This window comes from Protopterus annectens, chromosome 9.part0 (assembly GCF_019279795.1).
Source record: "Protopterus annectens isolate FY-2018-M chromosome 9.part0, PAN1.0, whole genome shotgun sequence".
Taxonomy (NCBI): Eukaryota; Metazoa; Chordata; order Ceratodontiformes; family Protopteridae; genus Protopterus; species Protopterus annectens.
This window is the reverse complement of record NC_056743.1, coordinates 1,577,655,020-1,577,673,295: the sequence shown is the minus strand read 5'-3', so window position 1 is coordinate 1,577,673,295 and position 18,276 is coordinate 1,577,655,020.

Genomic DNA, 18,276 nt, shown 5'->3' with positions numbered 1-18,276 from the left:
ATTTGTGTGGCAACTTTAAGAACTAAAAGACACATATATGCAAGCAATAATGCTTTCATCCTTCATTTCTATTAAGCTTATTTGTTGATAGTATGTTTGTTGATGATATTTAATTGGATTTCTGTGGTATTTTTTTTCTGGGCACTTTATTTCTGTTTTATATGCATTTGTATGTCTGCAGTTTTTGTCTTTTGTGCACTCTAACTTTTTGGTCACTGTGACCAACTTTCTGTTTTCTGTTACCCTGGAACCGCAATTCTATTTTATATTTATTTCATTTTAGCTTGAGACAATTATTCATTACCATATAACAATAAATACTTAATAGATGTATTACATTTTTTTCTTAACTATTATTTGCCTTTCAATTGAATTGCTATACGTCATCTCACTAACTATTGAAATAATAAATATTTGCAATATTTACATGTTCTCCAAAACATACATTTATTCTATACAAAACATTTTTATTTATCTTTAGTTATTTATTTATTTTTCTATTTAACATTTGGGAATTCCAACTAAGCTGGATTGCTCATTTTCAGTGGAAGCCAGTGGAGAAAGGCTCCACATTAAATCTCATAAGGACAAATAGCACAATATAAAAGTAAAGCTCCACATTAAATCTCATAAGTACACAGTAGCACGATACAAAAGAAAAGTTCTATATTACATCTCATAAGGATACACAGTAGCACAATACAAAATAAAATTTCCACATTACATCTCCTAAGGACACATAGTAGCACAATACAAAGTTAAGAGAGACAGCAAAGTTGTACAAATCATATCATTTAGCATTGTATCATGTGGAATTGTCACATAGCATTTTTGTTAACTAACATTTGAAGAGTTACAATTATTTTGTCAAAGGTCAAGTTACAATTAGTTTTCAAAGGTTCTATTTACCACACAGATGAAGTTGATTGAGCAGTAGAGTGGGAGAATATGCAAAAGACATAATTTATTCATCCAGTGTAGTACCTTGTTATATATTGCCAACATTGCTGGTAAGTTTGGCCAGAATTTTTTTTTAGCAATTTATTATTCCAGTCTCCTTATCATGGACTTCCTGAAAGAGCAAAATACATTATATAAATTAATGTTTTTATCTTTTAACCTGTTTCTTGTTATTATATTGCTAACATTGTCCAAAAAGGGAGCAATTATATGCATTGCACCTGTTAATGCTGAAATACTATATAAAACCACATTTGTTTTAAGCTTAAAGTTGTCTGTCCATAATGTTGAACTAAATTTTATTTCTTTAGCATTTGTTTACTGGGAAAGTTCAACTGTGACAGAGCCCATTTTCAGTAGAGGCCCAGGGAGAAACAGTCCAGACACGTCTTTGGAATGTGGGAGGAAACCGGAGTGACCAGAGGAAACCTATACAAATGATTGGAGGACATGCAGACTCCACACAGAAGGCACCCCAGCTGAGAATTGAACCACAGAACCTCTTATAATGAGGCAACAATGCTAACTGCTGCACCACTGTATTGCATAGCATCTAATTTTTAATTTTCATTAATTATCTACTGAATATGACACTTTTTCTCTTAACATTTTATATAAAATAGATAAAAGACTTATAAGTATAACCCGTATATGTTATTCCACTTATAAACTCTAATAATTGAGGATATTCTTTTAAGGTGGATTCAGAAAACCTTTGATTTCTCTTAAATAAGTATTATCACATTTAATTAATCAGCTTTTCTTTGTTATATAATATTCCTATATTATTTTCTCAGTCCTTTTAATGTTTACTCTTTCCATACAATTACAACAATCTAAGACTTTCCTTTTCTGAAATATAAACATTATATTTCCATTTGCTCTTTTAATACACCTATATACATTCCCAATGGAAATATAGTCAATAACCAACTTTTTAAAGTATTGTGTTTGTGTATAGTTTTAACAATCTTTGGTGTGTTTTAATGATATTTGGAGTCAAATACTATATTGAATGTAACTTGATATTAATAACCAAAGCTTGTTGAATGCCACTTCCTCATTTAGCTTACTTATTTTGCATTTAATAGTATTCCACAGCTACAAATGTATTTCTATTCCACTTAATCTCATATTGACCATAAATAATAGTTTTAAAACAAGAAGCTATATCATAGCATTCTATACTCATAAACTGTAGTCCAGATACCTCTCTAATTCAGCACATATGAGTTAAAACTAAACAAAAATCAAGTAAAGTATAGAGAAAAATAAAATGCCTAAGTACTAAAATGTACTAATTTATTTAAAAATAAAGTTTCATGTAGTCTTTGAATTTCAATATGTTTTAAATAATGTATTAGTATTATTGTTATGTTTAAGACTCACAGAGTCTACTTTTTTAAAGTTTCTTTTAATTATACCAATGCAAAATAATTTAATGTATATATTATATTTTAGTATTCATGAGCTATCATGGAAAATATTTCACTGGTATCGCAGTAAGCAAACTTCACACTTAGCATTCTTGCAACTTGTCTACAATATCAATGTAACTCATTAAGAAAAAGAAAAATAATCATACAGAATATTATATCCATAAAGTAGCAGAAAGTATTCTAAGAACTAAGCCAACATGGGAATGGAGAAAAGAGATTATGTTGATAGGGATGACTGCAATTAGGGATAGAGACAATAGACAAGAGGTGCTGGAATTTATTGGTGAACTGGCAAAGGAACCAAGGTATTGGGAGCAAATAACTAGAGAGGGAAAAATAATAGAATGGGAAGAGGCCAATAATTTATTTGGACTGCAGGTTAGAGATTGCCTTCCTTATCAAGGATTAATATCAGAGTAAAGGCAAAGAGAAATAAATAGGTAGAGTCTAAATGAAAGATCAAGACTGGTAGAGTTTTTAGTAGAATCTAGAACATAAGCTGCCATTAAAAGGGAATAATTAGTAGAGCATTTAAAATATTGCATGATAACTATAAGAAGCAATCAGAGGAGGTTAGAAAAGATTGGGAAAACAGATCGGTTAGGCAATTCACAAAGAAACAATGGTAGGATATATGTATGTCTCCCAAATATGCAGCAAAATCTGGAAGATTTAGGATTTTTGCTTGACAGCATTTACACAGATATTTTTATACCCCAAGAAGACTCCAGAGAATTTTCCTTAGGTAGACTGCAAATGCTGGAGGTATGACGGGGAAGAAAGAGATACTTGGGAACATATTTTTGGGGAGTGCGGTGGGTTGGTGGACTTTAAGGATTCTTGCAGGATGCACTATCAGGGATCATTTGTAATCATAACAGGATTCAGTTAATGTTTCTTTTTGACCTACAGTGCATCGGTGCTTCTTCTGTTATATTCATTTTTTGAATAAATACAACATCAACTTTTCTTGTAGCTATTGTATTTTCTGGCCATTATTTATTCCAGTAATGTTAATTGACAGAAAGTTTAATGATGTTACTGTCTGGTTGATTTAATGCAATTTTACACTCATCATACAGTGATATCTCATCTACTGTTGCATTCTAAAACTCAAGGACCCTTTCATTAAGCTTGATTGACCTGAAGAACAGATTAAAAAAAAAAAAAGTTAACACAAAAAATATTGTAAGATTTTAGTACCACTACAGTGGGATCCAGTGAACTCTCAGCTTAATTTGAAACTGAAGCAAAATTTTCAAACTATTTTGACAACTCTAAAATCAGTCTTTGCAAAGATACAGGAAATTTAAGATTATGTAAAACTCAATATTAAGTTAAATTATAGTACTGTATATCACATCTATACTTATCTATTAATAGCATATTTATGATTATATAACTCTGTCAAAAGTGTTGAATTAGTCATCATCTCATAACAATAAATCATTTTTATTTCATACTTACATATAAAACATACCAATATATACTAAACTAGCAATTTAAAAAGACAGGAGAGAGAAAGAATATAGAACAAAGGGGTTAGAGGGGATGGTGACTGTGGAGGGAAACCAGAAGAAGAAAAATCCAAGGCAAGAAATTTATTAAATCTCTACACAGTATAAGTTTACAGAAGAAAATTCTCAGAGACATTGCATTAATATTTTCCCTTCAAACTGTCAATAATGATATTTTCTATTTAATGCATTGGGTTAGTATATCACTAAAAGGTAATATACCAAAGTAAGAAAACACTGTGTTAAGGGTCTAAATTAATCTGTTGTTATAAAAGATTCATTTCCCTTAATCCTTCCCTAGTAACAATTCATAAATGATATCATCAGTTCTTTGTTCCTTAGATTGCCAATTGTTTATAATACTGGTGAATGTTGAATAGTGCTGGTATGTCAGTGTATAAATAAGTAAACTGGAAATTCATGATGCTCATTTTGGAAGTTCTCTTTTCTGCAGAGTGCCACTACAGATTGGCACATATAAATTTGTGTATGACTGACCTAAGAAAATGTAAAAATGTCCAAAGGAAGCTCAGTATTGTGCACATACTGTTTTCATATGCTTCAGTGCTTTCATATATTTTGGCACTCAGCTGTGAGAACATGGATGCCATAGTCTCTCATGAACATTTCATAGGTGCTTGAACTGCTTAAGACGCCATGCCACTGGTGCACCAAAACCTTTATCGGCTAGTACTTAACTTTGATGGTGCTCTTATGTGGACACCCTGCTCTGTCCCCATAAGTTAGGAAAGGGGGAAGACAGAAATATATGTATATAAGGGAAATTAGGGAAGAATGAGTAGGAAAGAGGGTTAGGGAAGCAACAGATGTATTGACAGTGACATATATTCCAGATAAGACAGACAGGAACATTGAGCTGGGCTTACAAGTGGAAGGAGAGACATACAAAAAGATCTTTCTGTGTATGGACACCCCAATGTTGATGGGGTCAAGGCCACTGATGGATCAGTGATTGAAACCAACCAGGATAGTGTGTTATGCACTCACTGAAGAGATGATCATATGGGTCATACCACCTCTACAACACTCTCTCCACTGAATCCTTCATCAGGACTTGAAGCTCAGGTTGTTGGCATATCAGGCTGCCACATTGTGAGGTGCTTACAGGAGTGAGGCCAACACTCCCACACTGTGGAACAGTCGGATTGCCTGGGGTGGTGGTGATCATTCCTGCACTTGGATCAACTGCAGTCAAGATGCCCCAGGTTCACCTGGATATGCAAAAATAAAGAGAAAGTGAGAGAGAGTCAAGAAAAGGATTAATAAGTGTTTCAGTGCACAGATCTTTGTTTCACAAGGCACAATTAAAGCAGTGATATTTGCATTATCTACTTTTAAATCACCAGTAATTAAATACATAATGGTAATTAATTATCTCAACAATAAATACTAAGTATAGATTCATTTAGGCGTACCTTTGCACTGTAAAATTTGAAATCTTTGTAATACTGCATTTACTTAATCATGACTAACTGTATGGATTTCTGGAATGTATGACTGATGACATTACATATAGTTGTTGCAGTTTCAGTGACATCTTGGTAGTGCTTCATTTCATGCCTTTGTAATATGTCAACGTAATAACACTCATTGCAAAAGTAATTGGTATTTCCTGACTTCGTCTGCTATAACTATTAAACCTTAATGATTCATGGATTGCTTTTTATGAATAAATATCTATTTTTATTTTTCGATTATTGTTGATTCTAAACCATACTTATTTTTTCAGGGAACCAGCCTACCTTGTGTTCACAGGTAAAAGTTGTGATTCACAAGCTCATATCTGGGATTGTGTAAACAAGACCAAAATATTAAGGGATTTCTCAAAATGCTTATTTTCTGTTTAGTGTTCTTCAAATTCTTAAATGCAAGTCTTATACTCTGAACTGTAATTTGAATAGTCATTTCCCATTTATCTCTCATTAGACTGAATACACATCTGTAAATGTTTTGGTTGTTAACCCCCCTCCCCCCATCAGAGGATTTAAGATATTTGAAAATAGTTATGTTTATTGTCTTTCTTATCATTAACTAAGGTAGTCATCCAGCAACAAAACATGCTAAGCATACCCTTATAAAAAGGAATAAATTGATTGCAACTGAAATTGAATTGTTACAGGCAGTTCTAAACTTCTGCAGTGGATGTATTCAAATGCAATAAAAACCTTAGGTTGGTGGAGGCTGACTGAGGGGCTGATCTAATTATCGGTAAAAAATGTTTGCAGCTCAAGAAACTTTGAAGGTAATCAACTAAAGGTGTTGCTATGGCTAGAACAAGTTCTAGTGTTATCAGTAATCTGAATTGATTGTTTTCAAGTAATGCTCTCTTTGTAATATATGCATTTTACAGTGCTAATAATAATATGTTGTTTCATCGGCATTTCCGACAGTAGTAACATCTGCAAAAATATGCTATTTCTCAAGGGCACAAACAGTACAGCTGATACTGTAACAAATCTTATGACTGATAAGCAGTTAATTAGATCCTTTATGCCCCTTCACCCTAAGGTGTGAGGTGCCCCTGAATGCATCATTTACTATACTTGAGAAAAGCCCTGGACATCCCCAATGCATTATCAATACCATGCAACCTACCAGACAGAAAGCTGCTGCAATGGCCATTCTTAGCGCTATGGAGAACTTACAAGTTAATACACCTCTGACTAAAACTTATATCAGATGAATTGTGTTATTAACATGATGTTACAGTAGCAGGAAAAGGCAGCAGCAGGTGACCGCAACTGTGAATGCTTCACAGTCAAGTGCAATTCTTATCCTAGTATATTATTATTTGTTGCATATATATTACAATGAAAATAGAAATCAGCAAGTAGTTCTTCACTTTATGGGATATAGGAACTTCAAGCTTTACAGTACTCATGCTCACGACATAGTAACAATGATCTACTTATGTTCATTAGACATTTTCAGTAACCTCCATAGAATTTTCTACTAAACTTAGATAATACAATTCATATAGAAATGGGAAAGTAATATTTAGCTATAGATCTCTGGCCTCCTCTCCTGAACCTCTGCCACCCACTGGGCCATCAGGTCAGGCCTGGACCTCTGCATATCATTATACTGCACTGATAAACAGACCAGGTTGTGACAGTTATGGTTGTTAGCTCATCTGATAAATTAAGTCCAAATATCTATTGTTCCCATGTGCCAGTGGACAGTAATTCTAATCTTTACAGGTATGATGCCTGCACCAGTTCCTTTTCACTCCAGCCTGTGTCCTGACCCTGACCTTTCACAGCAGACATCTGTGATGATAGGAGGTACTATCAGCCATGCCAGGAGAAATAGGGCAATGGATTTCTAACATATGCCAGCACAGCTAGTTTAAATTTTGTAAATAATTATATGTCATTTGTATATTAATATGATTTGTACAGATGGTTGGGATAAAAATGTATTTGTGAGGTTTGCTTGTGTTAATATGTATCAACAGCATGCCCTGCTGGAAGGAGAGAAGTATATGCATTACTGCAGCTGTTTAAATGTATACATTGTAACAACATATCCTGGAAGTAAAGAGGCTAATCTTAATCCACCTGACTTTGCAAAATATATTTGAAATTAAATTTCTTCATGGGTTAAGCCATAAAAATGTTACCCCACAGTTCTGAATGGAATTAGAGATGCAATGGTTGTACTAGAAAATAGCTTGTTGCTCCTGTAGGAAGAAGGGACGTGTTTATGTTTTTATGACTTCCAGCAGCAGCACCACATCTAAGCAATGCTCTATCTTTATGTATTGTAGCACATAGGTACTAAACCCTGGCAGCTTCTAGTGAAGGGGGATAGTGCGAGTCAGATGATCAGATGTATGTGATGTCATTCTGTACCGAAAGTATATTTTAATATTAGAAGAGACTGAAATCTGAGCAGCATTCTGTATTCTGTCTTGGATCTGACAACAAGGACCACTCACCCATCTTGCCCATCTTGCCTTGCAAGTCACTTCTTGTCAGTAAGTAGGAACATAATTCATTTAGTCAGTCAGGAATAGATAGTGAGACTAGCTAAATACTGTTTTTCTATAACTGCATGAAACTTTCCATCTGTGTTACTTTTAATATTCCATGTGACTGAAACTCTGATGTTTACTGTAAATAGATATTTATTATTTTCATGTTCTTTTATTATTTATTGTTAAATATATTTAAAATTTTCATTGTGGCTGGTCCTTTTTTGAAAATATTAAAGCTTTGAAAGTATTTGCATATATTTATTTGATAACAGTTCTGGCCACTCCTGAAAGACTTGTTGTTTGATCAATATTACCATTTAAATTAATATGAACTTCACTCAGTATAATTGGGTACCCTTGCAAGACCCTTAGGTAGCTATATTTGTAGTGCTTAATGGCAGTGATAACTACCTTATAGTCTGGGCAGAAGGGCACATACCTAGTAAATCTGAGCCAGCCTTTCCCAGGTGTGTGTGTGTATGTGTGTGTGTGTGTGTGTGTGTGTGTGTGTGTGTGTGTGTGTGTGTGTGTGTGTGTGTGTGTGTGTGTCTGTAAATTAAATTTCAAAGTGTGTGTATGAATCAGCTACTTGGAGCAGGAACATGAAGCACTGGTTTCACAGAGAGAATGGTGGAGGACTTGGCTTGGGCACTCAGCTGAGGACTTAAATCTGAAGCTGTGCCACTGGGGAAGTCTTACTGAGGACCTGGAGGGAGACAGAGAAATCCAGATGCTGGGCTGACTGTGTTCCCTATGTGCTATTTAGTGAAAGTGTGCTTGATGGAGAGAAGTCTGCATCTGGAAATACTGTGTGCATCCATTAGTATTCCAAGTGAACATCCCTCTCCAGTATCTGTGGTGAGGATTCAGGCTCCTTGATTACTGTCCCAGAGTGGGGACATCACCACACCCTCTCCATATGAACTAATAATGCAGAGATAGGTGTGAAAATGAGACTACTTGAGTTTAAGCCACACCTAATGAGGTGAGACATCTTTCTGTCTGGCAGTTTACATTTTGCACTGGTGACTGCTAGGTGCCAAAAAGAGGCTGATTTCATAAAATAGCCAGACATGCACCTGCTTCACATCAGATTTTTCCTGCACTTGTATGATCTAACTGTGGTTGTAGTAGTAGGTACTGAGCTACAAATATATATGCAGTTGCATGTATACCCACTAGTGCAACTTATAGAGCTGAATGTTAAAATCCCCAATTTGTATAAGAGCTTCATAAAATGCACATTTTTAAAGTTTTGCAGTGTTTCCAATTTGAGCACCTCTACATTTAAAGGAAGATTAATAGAAAGTAAGATTTACAGCAAAAAGTTTATAATAGGTGCAGCTACAATCAAAACAGAAAGAATGAGTTGTAACCATTTGACATCACTATCACATCATCAGGAATAGCCTCTGAATTACTGGTATGGAGGGAAATACTATTAGAGTAATGTACTTAATCATGCTACTAGTTTGGCTGCTTAACAGTATCATATATGGGTAATATTCAGTACCATATAATCAATGGACATGTTTACTGCAGACTGTGGTATCTGACAATGGAAAAGCTCATGACCAAGGTACAACCAATCTTACTGCATTTTAGTAAACAAGCCTGCACAAATAATACTTGTTATTGTCTTTTCCTCACCCTTCCAACAGTCACTCACTGGCCTGTATTTCAATGAGCACATCCTTATGTGCAACCCTGTGAACAATTTATTATACAACAAAAAAAAAATGACAGAAGAACCAAATTACAAAACTGAAACAGCTACCTAGCAAACCTAATATGTATATAACTTTTTCTTTCTGTTTCATATTATTCATTCAAAATAGAACTGACTGCACTCAGTAAGGGTAGGATTGTAGTAATTATGCAAAATTTGTATTTCTAAGGAAAATATGTTACAGTACCAGCATGCAAGACAAAGGACAGACAATGTTACTATTAATATATTAATAGTTTACTATTATTAAGGAAAAACACACCCTCATGAATGCTCTTATGACATATGTAAAACATTTTTTTTGAAAGAAATGGGCAATAGCAGCCAAAGTGAGCAAAGGTATGAAGCTGAAGAGAATATATCACAGGACGATGTTCTGGAAGTTTCTGTAGAATACCCACAAGAAATGAAGAACAAAGAAAGTGCCCTTAGTTTAGAAGAAAAATCATCTAAGGGAAGTGCTACTTGATTTAATAGAGAAGGATAGACATATTAAGATCAATGAATGAAATAGATTACATAAAGTCAATAAGACTCAAAATGTTAGAAGTTTGATAAAACAAATGAAGAGAGTAAAGAATGAGTAGCAAAAAGCAACAGGGAAAACACCAGGCACAGGATTCCCAGGCACTCCAAAAGCCGCAGCAGTCCACTCAGTGTATTTTAAAAATGAACAGTCTTTTATTCACATCAAGAACTCCATAAGATTTAGTGCTTTTGTCTACTGCACCATAGACTTCATCAGAATTAATTAAAAACATTCTTCACTGATATTTATACCATTTTCAAGCCAATGAATTCATTAATTAACAGTAACTACTTCATTAGCTTAAAACAACAATAACAAACTACCATATATGAGTCCCATTAATGAAATACTGCAGATATAAAACCCTAAAACAAATACCAAAAACATGCATTTATGTGTTAAACACAAATGACAAGCTGAAACTTTACCTATATATAATATATTAGTGTGACATATTTATGACAATGACATACTCAAATACATATTATTATATCTACTATTGTCTTAATTCCAGCACAGGTGTAATAGTAATATTATCATTAATACCAGGGGCACAAGTTGCATTTAACAGCAACTGCCATGTCTCCTCTCTCTCTTTCAAAATAGCTTTTATACCCCCCCAGGCTGTGATATAACTATTTCCGCAATACCAAACCTGAAAGAAGAGCAAGTAGGATTAGCTTCTATATGTCTATACAGAGCACTATTTTTATCCTTTCTCCTTATATTATAAAGATGTTAGTATATCCTGTTTTTAAAACCTCTATAGGTTTTCCCTATATAGAATGCAGCACAGGTATTGCACTTAGCTAAATATATCACCTGTTTAGTATTATAGTTCTCTGTCTTAAAAAATATCTTTGCTTTATTAATGTTCTCAAGAATAACATAGTTGTCCTCTGTGATAGCAAAGCACTGTTTACACCTGCCACATTTCCTAGTAACTTCATTGGTTCTTCCTTGTGCCTGTATACCTGTATTATATTCAAATTTATTTTTCAAATTTGGGGCAGTTTTATACATGAAATTAGGCTTATGCCCCAAGATTCTATAAACCTTGGCATCACCTTTTAGGTGAGCCCAGTTTTTTGTAACTATATTTTTTACTATTTCTGCTGTTGGATTATATCCCTCTGTGTTTCTATTACTTACAAATGTTGCCCCTAACAGTGGCTTATATTTTTTACCCCATTCTCTCATAATTTATTGTGAGACATCATTAATCATTGAAATGGGGTATCCTCTGTCCTTAAACATTCAGCCCATGTTGGCAATCTCACTTCTCAACTTTTCATAGTCAGAGGTCATCCAAGCTCATCTTATGCACTGCCCTTTGAATATACTCTTTTTTTGTTTCCAAGGATGACAATTAGTATATTCTAGATAGGAAATACTAAAAGTGATTTTCCTATATATTCTAGATTTAAACCCTTTGCAGTGTGAGAGATGAATGTATCTAAGTAAGCTATCCCATAACTATTATAAGCATGTGTAAGCTTTAAATAGGTACTAATAAGATTCAGATATCCTACAGATTCTTCAATTTCTTCAATAGTACCTCTCTATAGAACAAAAATATTGTCCAGGAAATGTACCTATCTAATAATCTTGTCTATATACTGACTCTTGAAAATATATTCATCCTTCCAGTCCAATAATACCAAGTTGGCATATATGGGGGGGCATGCTGCCCCCATAGCTACTCCCTTAGTCTGTTTATATATTTCTCCTTCAAAATATATAATATTGTTCTCCAAGACTATTGTCATGAATTTTACCAGTAGCCTAATCCTGTCCCATTCCAAACCTGAATATTCTCTCATGTTACTAAAACTTTCTAACCCTTCATCCTTAGGAATACATGAAAACAAGTCTACTACATCCATGATTAAAAATATTAGATCCTTGTCCCATATTTCAGCTTTCAGTCTGCTTAAAAAGTCCCATGAATCTTTGACCAGATGGTGAACTTTATCATAAAAATGTTTTAAGGATCTATCACCACTCCAAATGGAAAGGTCTTGGACTTGCTTCCAGATATAATGGGATGGAATGGGGGTTCTATTATGTTCTTATATATTTTGGGAACCCCTACTATGGTAGTTAAAGTGGGGTACTCCACTCACAAGAAGTTGTAGGTATCCTGTGAAATTTGATCATCTAACATAAATTTTTCTAAGTATAGATTTATACGTCTGTGAGCTATATTTACCTCATTAATAGATATAACCGCATAGGTACCTGTGTTGTTAAGGATATCATATACTTTGTTTACATATTCACTTTGGTCATGTAATACCACCCCACCACCTTTATCAGGTTTCATAACGTGAATATTATGATCATTACATACAGTTTTTAGCACTTCCCATTCTTTAATACTTAAATTAGTCTTAAGTTTCTTGTTTTTATTATTTGCTTGTAAGGCATAAAGCTCTTCACTTATGACCATTTCAAAAGTGACCAAGGATGGGGTGTAGTTGTGGATTAAATTTACTTAATCGCTTCAGCCTATTAGCTTGCATACTAGTGCTGCTATCCTTAAAATGGATGGCCAGATTTAATTTTCTTAGATATAACTTCAGCTCAATAAGTGTGTCAATCAAATTGAAGCTGGTAGTAGTTACATACTTCATACCCTTGGAGAATAACCTGAAATGTTCTTTGTCAATATTCAACGACGTATAACTATAAATATGAAAATTATCTAAGGAATGTGTATTCTGGTTTTCTTCTATACTAATTTCTTCTATCCCTCTCTGTATACTTCCCTTCGTCCTTGTCCCTGTTCTGTTTTCCAACACCAGATTTGTTTTCTCTGCTATCCTTTCCTCTGCCCTGAATCCCAAGTTTTGTATATGGGCCTCCACCCTTCTTGCCTCTGTCTTCGATAAGAATTTCCAGACTTAAAATATGTCTGCTTAGCATTTACTTCCTTATAAGTCTTTACTTCTTGTGTATTATTAAATTGCTGATGTATCTTATGAACATCTCTTTTCCATGTGTAAACTGTATTGGTATGTTTAGTGTCACGTTCTATTTTTTTAAATTTTTTTATGCATAATCCTGTCACACTTCCATTTAATATTTTCAAACTGTTTTTTATATCTCTTTTCTGATTGTGGGAACAACAAGTCATTGTCTATGACTGTACTCAGCTTGTCTACCTCTTCTATTACAGCCCATAAATGCCGATAATTACATTTCATTATAAATTTCATAAATTCAAAGCCAAAACTATCAAACATTGCATTACATTCACTTAGTAAGTCATCATTTAAAACAACCTCAAGTGGTTCTTTAAAAAATCTGAGTCCCAAAGGTACAATTTTAAGTTCAATACAGAGAATAATCAAGACTTTTTACAGACATTCACATGATATAAGAGAAGTAAATAGGATATATTACTGTGCAACTAAATTAATAACAGATAAAGTCTTACCACAAAAACACAGGGCAATAAGGGAAAGGAAGGGAACAAATGAAAAGCCATCATGGAAGTATCGAAAAATTAAGACAAGAAGTGTAACTGTTAGAAGAGTACAAAAGAGGGAACAGATCAACAAAAATACTTAGAGAGATAGAAGTGATAAAAGCAGCATGCACTATCAGAACAAACCATGTTCTAACATACACAATTGCAAATAATAAACTAAAGATATCAGCTCAGGGGAAAAAAAAACTTAGAAGATATGAAGATGAAAATAAAGGAAAAGTGCAAAATAGGAAGTTCATTGATGACCCACAAATGTTTTATAGAGAACTGGGAAACAAGGCAAAAGGAATAGCAATACCAGTAAAAAAAAAAAGAAGAAATAGATACATTTTGGAGAAAATCTTTGAAGACCATGGGGCACATAACACAGATGCTGAATGGATAGAAGAGGTAAAAGAAAAAGTAAGAAGGTTAAATGTACAGGATATGAAAAGGAATGAATTATCGGCAAGAGAAACTGAAATAAAATTAAGAAAAGCTCCTAAGTTCCAGATGTAGTACTTAACTTCTGGCTAAAATTATTAACAACTTTACACAAAGATTTAGCCCTGAGTAAGAACTACTTATATGTGCATCCCAAACAGACACCAACCTTGTTAACAATGGAAAAAACAATGCTCCTACTTAAGAGTGAACTTAAAAGATATCCTAAAAAACATAGACCAATAGTTTGCCTTCCAACAATGTATAAACTATGTATTGGAAATGATGCCAATATAGTTTATAGTCATTTAGAAGAAACTTAATTAGGGCAATAGAACAAAAGGTAATAAAAGAAAGTCATATGGAACAAAGGATCATTTGTTGTTAAATAAAGTGATAATAGCATGGCATGGATAGACTACAAAAAGCATTTGACAATATCCCACATTCATGGATAAAATTGTGCTTATAGATGTATCAGATACTCCCTACATTGAACAGTTTACATTACAGTAACCATGAAACAGTGGAAAATTACTCTACAGCTAAGCCATGATAAAGGATAAATTATCCCAGGGATAAAAGTTCAAAGGGAGATATTCCAGCGTGACTCATTGTCACTGCTGCTCTTTTGATTTGCCCTTGATCCATTAAGCTGTCTATTTAACATACAATTTGGCTCCCAGAAAACAGCAAAGTGTAAAGACATATCTTCTTATTGTGAATGATTTAAAACTGGATAGTTCATCAGATGAGGAACTGAAAGCACAACTGCAAGTGGTAAAAACATTCTCTGATGATATATGAATGTAATTTGTTCTTGATGGGATTTAAATGAACTTGAGCAGGTGGAAGTACATAACTATTTCGGAACTGATGAATGATCGACAATAAAACATGAACAAGTGTGAACAAAGCTTATTAAGGAATATTTTAGAAGAGTAAAATTAATATTGAAACAGCTCTGACACCTTAGAATAAAATCCAAGCTATAAACTGATTTGCTCTTCCTGTTCGAACTTACAGTTTTGATGTGACTGACTGGCCCCAAATGGTATAGGATCAGTCAGACAGATAAACAAGGAAAATGATTCATACTTATTAAATAATGTGTAAACGTCGCTGTATATCAAGATTATATATTATATTATATTATACTATATTATATTATATTTTATTATATTATAGGGTTCCTATTAGAACTCCGAACACTTGAAATGTCGAATGCCATATGGTTGATACCATATGATCGACATTTCAAGAGTTCAAAGGTTAAACATAACCACGCTGTTCAGTGCAGAATGGGAGAATTTTTCTTTTCTGCACTGAAGTGCGATCTCGGAGATGGTATATTTAAGTAGGGTGTGTGTGGGGGGTGCAGGGGGGCTTGCCCCCCTGCCTGCACTGTTAAGGTAAGTTTTTTTTATTACATATTCGAACTTTTAAAAAAGATGACTTCTCTGCTTAGTTTAGCACAATTATATCGGTGTCAAGTGGGAATGGAAATCAAATCAGAAGTAGACAAAAATCAGGCAGCAACTGAATGTTCCAAAAAACAAAAGAAAGAATATAAGGTGAAGGGGCAGATGAGAAGGGAAGAAATGTGAAAACAGCATAAATATAGTTGCAAGTATAGAAAACCTCTGGAAGAACATCATGTTGATCAGGATTTGTTGCAGGAATGGTTAAGGATAGGTAAATTTAAACCAAAAGATTGGTGGCCCAGGATAGTGGACTACGTACACGTTGGTTTACAAAGTCTATTGAACATGTGAGAGAAACAGACAAATGCAGGTTTTATAAAACAGAATTGGAAACAGCCACACATCTTGTTGCTGGGTGTGATACACTAATGGCAGAAGGAATGTATACTGAAAGGCATAATAATGTGACAAGACTGTTGCGCTGGGGATTGTGCAAACATTATGGTACTGAAGTAGCTGAGAAGCACTGAAAACATGAGCCATGAAGCATTATAGAAAATTATGAAGTTTATCTTACATGGAATTACCCATTACTAGCATTTCAAAAATAGATGTGAGAAAACCAAATATAGTAGTCCATGAAAATAAGAGAAAACTTCAGTTGATCATTGAAACTGCCACACCCAGTAATTATTGTGTCTTACGCATAAAAAGACACAAAGTCATACACTAGCAGGATGTGCAGGTAGAAATGACAATGTGGAAGAATGATATCCATACAGTTCCAAGAGTAGTAGGAGCAAGGGGTCTCATAAAAAATTTACAGTCATATTTAGATATGCTACCAGTACATGAAACTCTGTATGAATTGCAGAAGGTGTCAGTTCTGTGCACGTTGCAGGTGCTGTGATAAGCAATTTTGATTAATATGAAAGAGTGAAACATCATTAATTTCATGAACTATAGACATACTTTGAATGATCCATTCCCATCATAGTATTAAAAACCCAAAATGTGTGGAGAAGTTAAACTATGGTAAAGAAGGTCACACATTTCTTCCACTGGCAGTTTCAGACCATGTGGTATTATAATTTTAACTGTGCACTTTTATCTATGAAATTCTTCCTCTTCGGGCACCACATCAACATCAATTGCAGCAATGACCCAACAATCAGCATGTGGCAAATATATATATATATATATATATATATATATATATATAGATCACCTACAGAACACCGACAGCCCAAAACACCGTCACCCATATGGCCGACACTATATAGTCGACACTCACAATATCGATAGCGCCAGAACTTCACAAAAAAAGAAAATAAAATTTCCTTTTTTGTGCTAGCAGTGGAGGCTCAGCCCCCCCCTGCACCCCCCATGGGGGGCTCCACCCCCACACCCCCTCATAACTTTAATATACCAACTCCAAGATCGCACTACAGTGCAAGAATGGAAATGTTTCCATTCCGCACTATTAAGAGATAGCGTTTCCCCATTGTCGATATTCCGAACGTCGACCATATGGGTGTCGGTGTTGTGAGTTGTCAGCATTCTGTATGGGACCTATATATATATATATATATATATATATATATATATATATATATATATATAGATATACACAGTATATAGTCATTATTAAATGATATGCCTGTTACAGGTGACATTGGCAACAGAATTACATATTACCTAACAGAGTCAGCACCAGAAATGTGCTGCACCACAGCAGAGTGATGTTGATAGCAGAATGGCTGTCAGAAATGATGCCAGTACTCTCATAATCATGACATGGCCTCAGGAAAACTGCACACAGTTGCAAAGTGTACTGGCAATGCCCACTATCCCATAGCAGATGTATAGCTATAGTCAGTGACACAGGGTCAAGTATGTTGAAAGAAGGGGGACCACCACACAACTCAACACTTTTTTTATGATACACAGACTGAACCCTATAAAGAAGACACAGTCTGAACTGAGTTGCTATTACCCATTATCTTGCCTGTACACAGTCGTTTCTGTTAAATGTATCTTTTCATAGTTAACTCTGAAGACATGCAAGACCTTGTCTACCCAGCATCAGATGTTCTGTGACATAGTTCAGACCCAAGTTATTTCCACTGAGAGAGAGAGAGAGAGAGATGGACTAATGTGCTATAATGTGTTATAAGGTACATGTTTAGAAATTCATCAGTACATGAGAATAGTGAAGGCCAGTGACAATGCCATGGTGATTTTAGAGTAAAGCATAGAAGCATTCATTGCATCCATGTCAGACTCTATCAATATACTAGTTACTAGGACTTACCAGACACACACACACACACACACACACACACACACACACACACACACACACACACACACACACACACACACACACACACACACACACACTTGCAGACACACATGCATACACACTTACACACACACACACACACACACACACACACACACACTTGCAGACACACATGCATACACACTTACACACACACACACACACACACACACACACACACACACACACACACACACTTGCACACACACATGCGCATGCACTTGCAAGTGGGCAGACAAACACACACACACACTCTCAGACACACACACGCACACACACACACACACACACACACACACACACACACACACACTTGCAGACACACATGCACACACACTTACACACACACACACACACACACACACACACACACACACACATGCACACAATCACACACACATGTCACACACACACA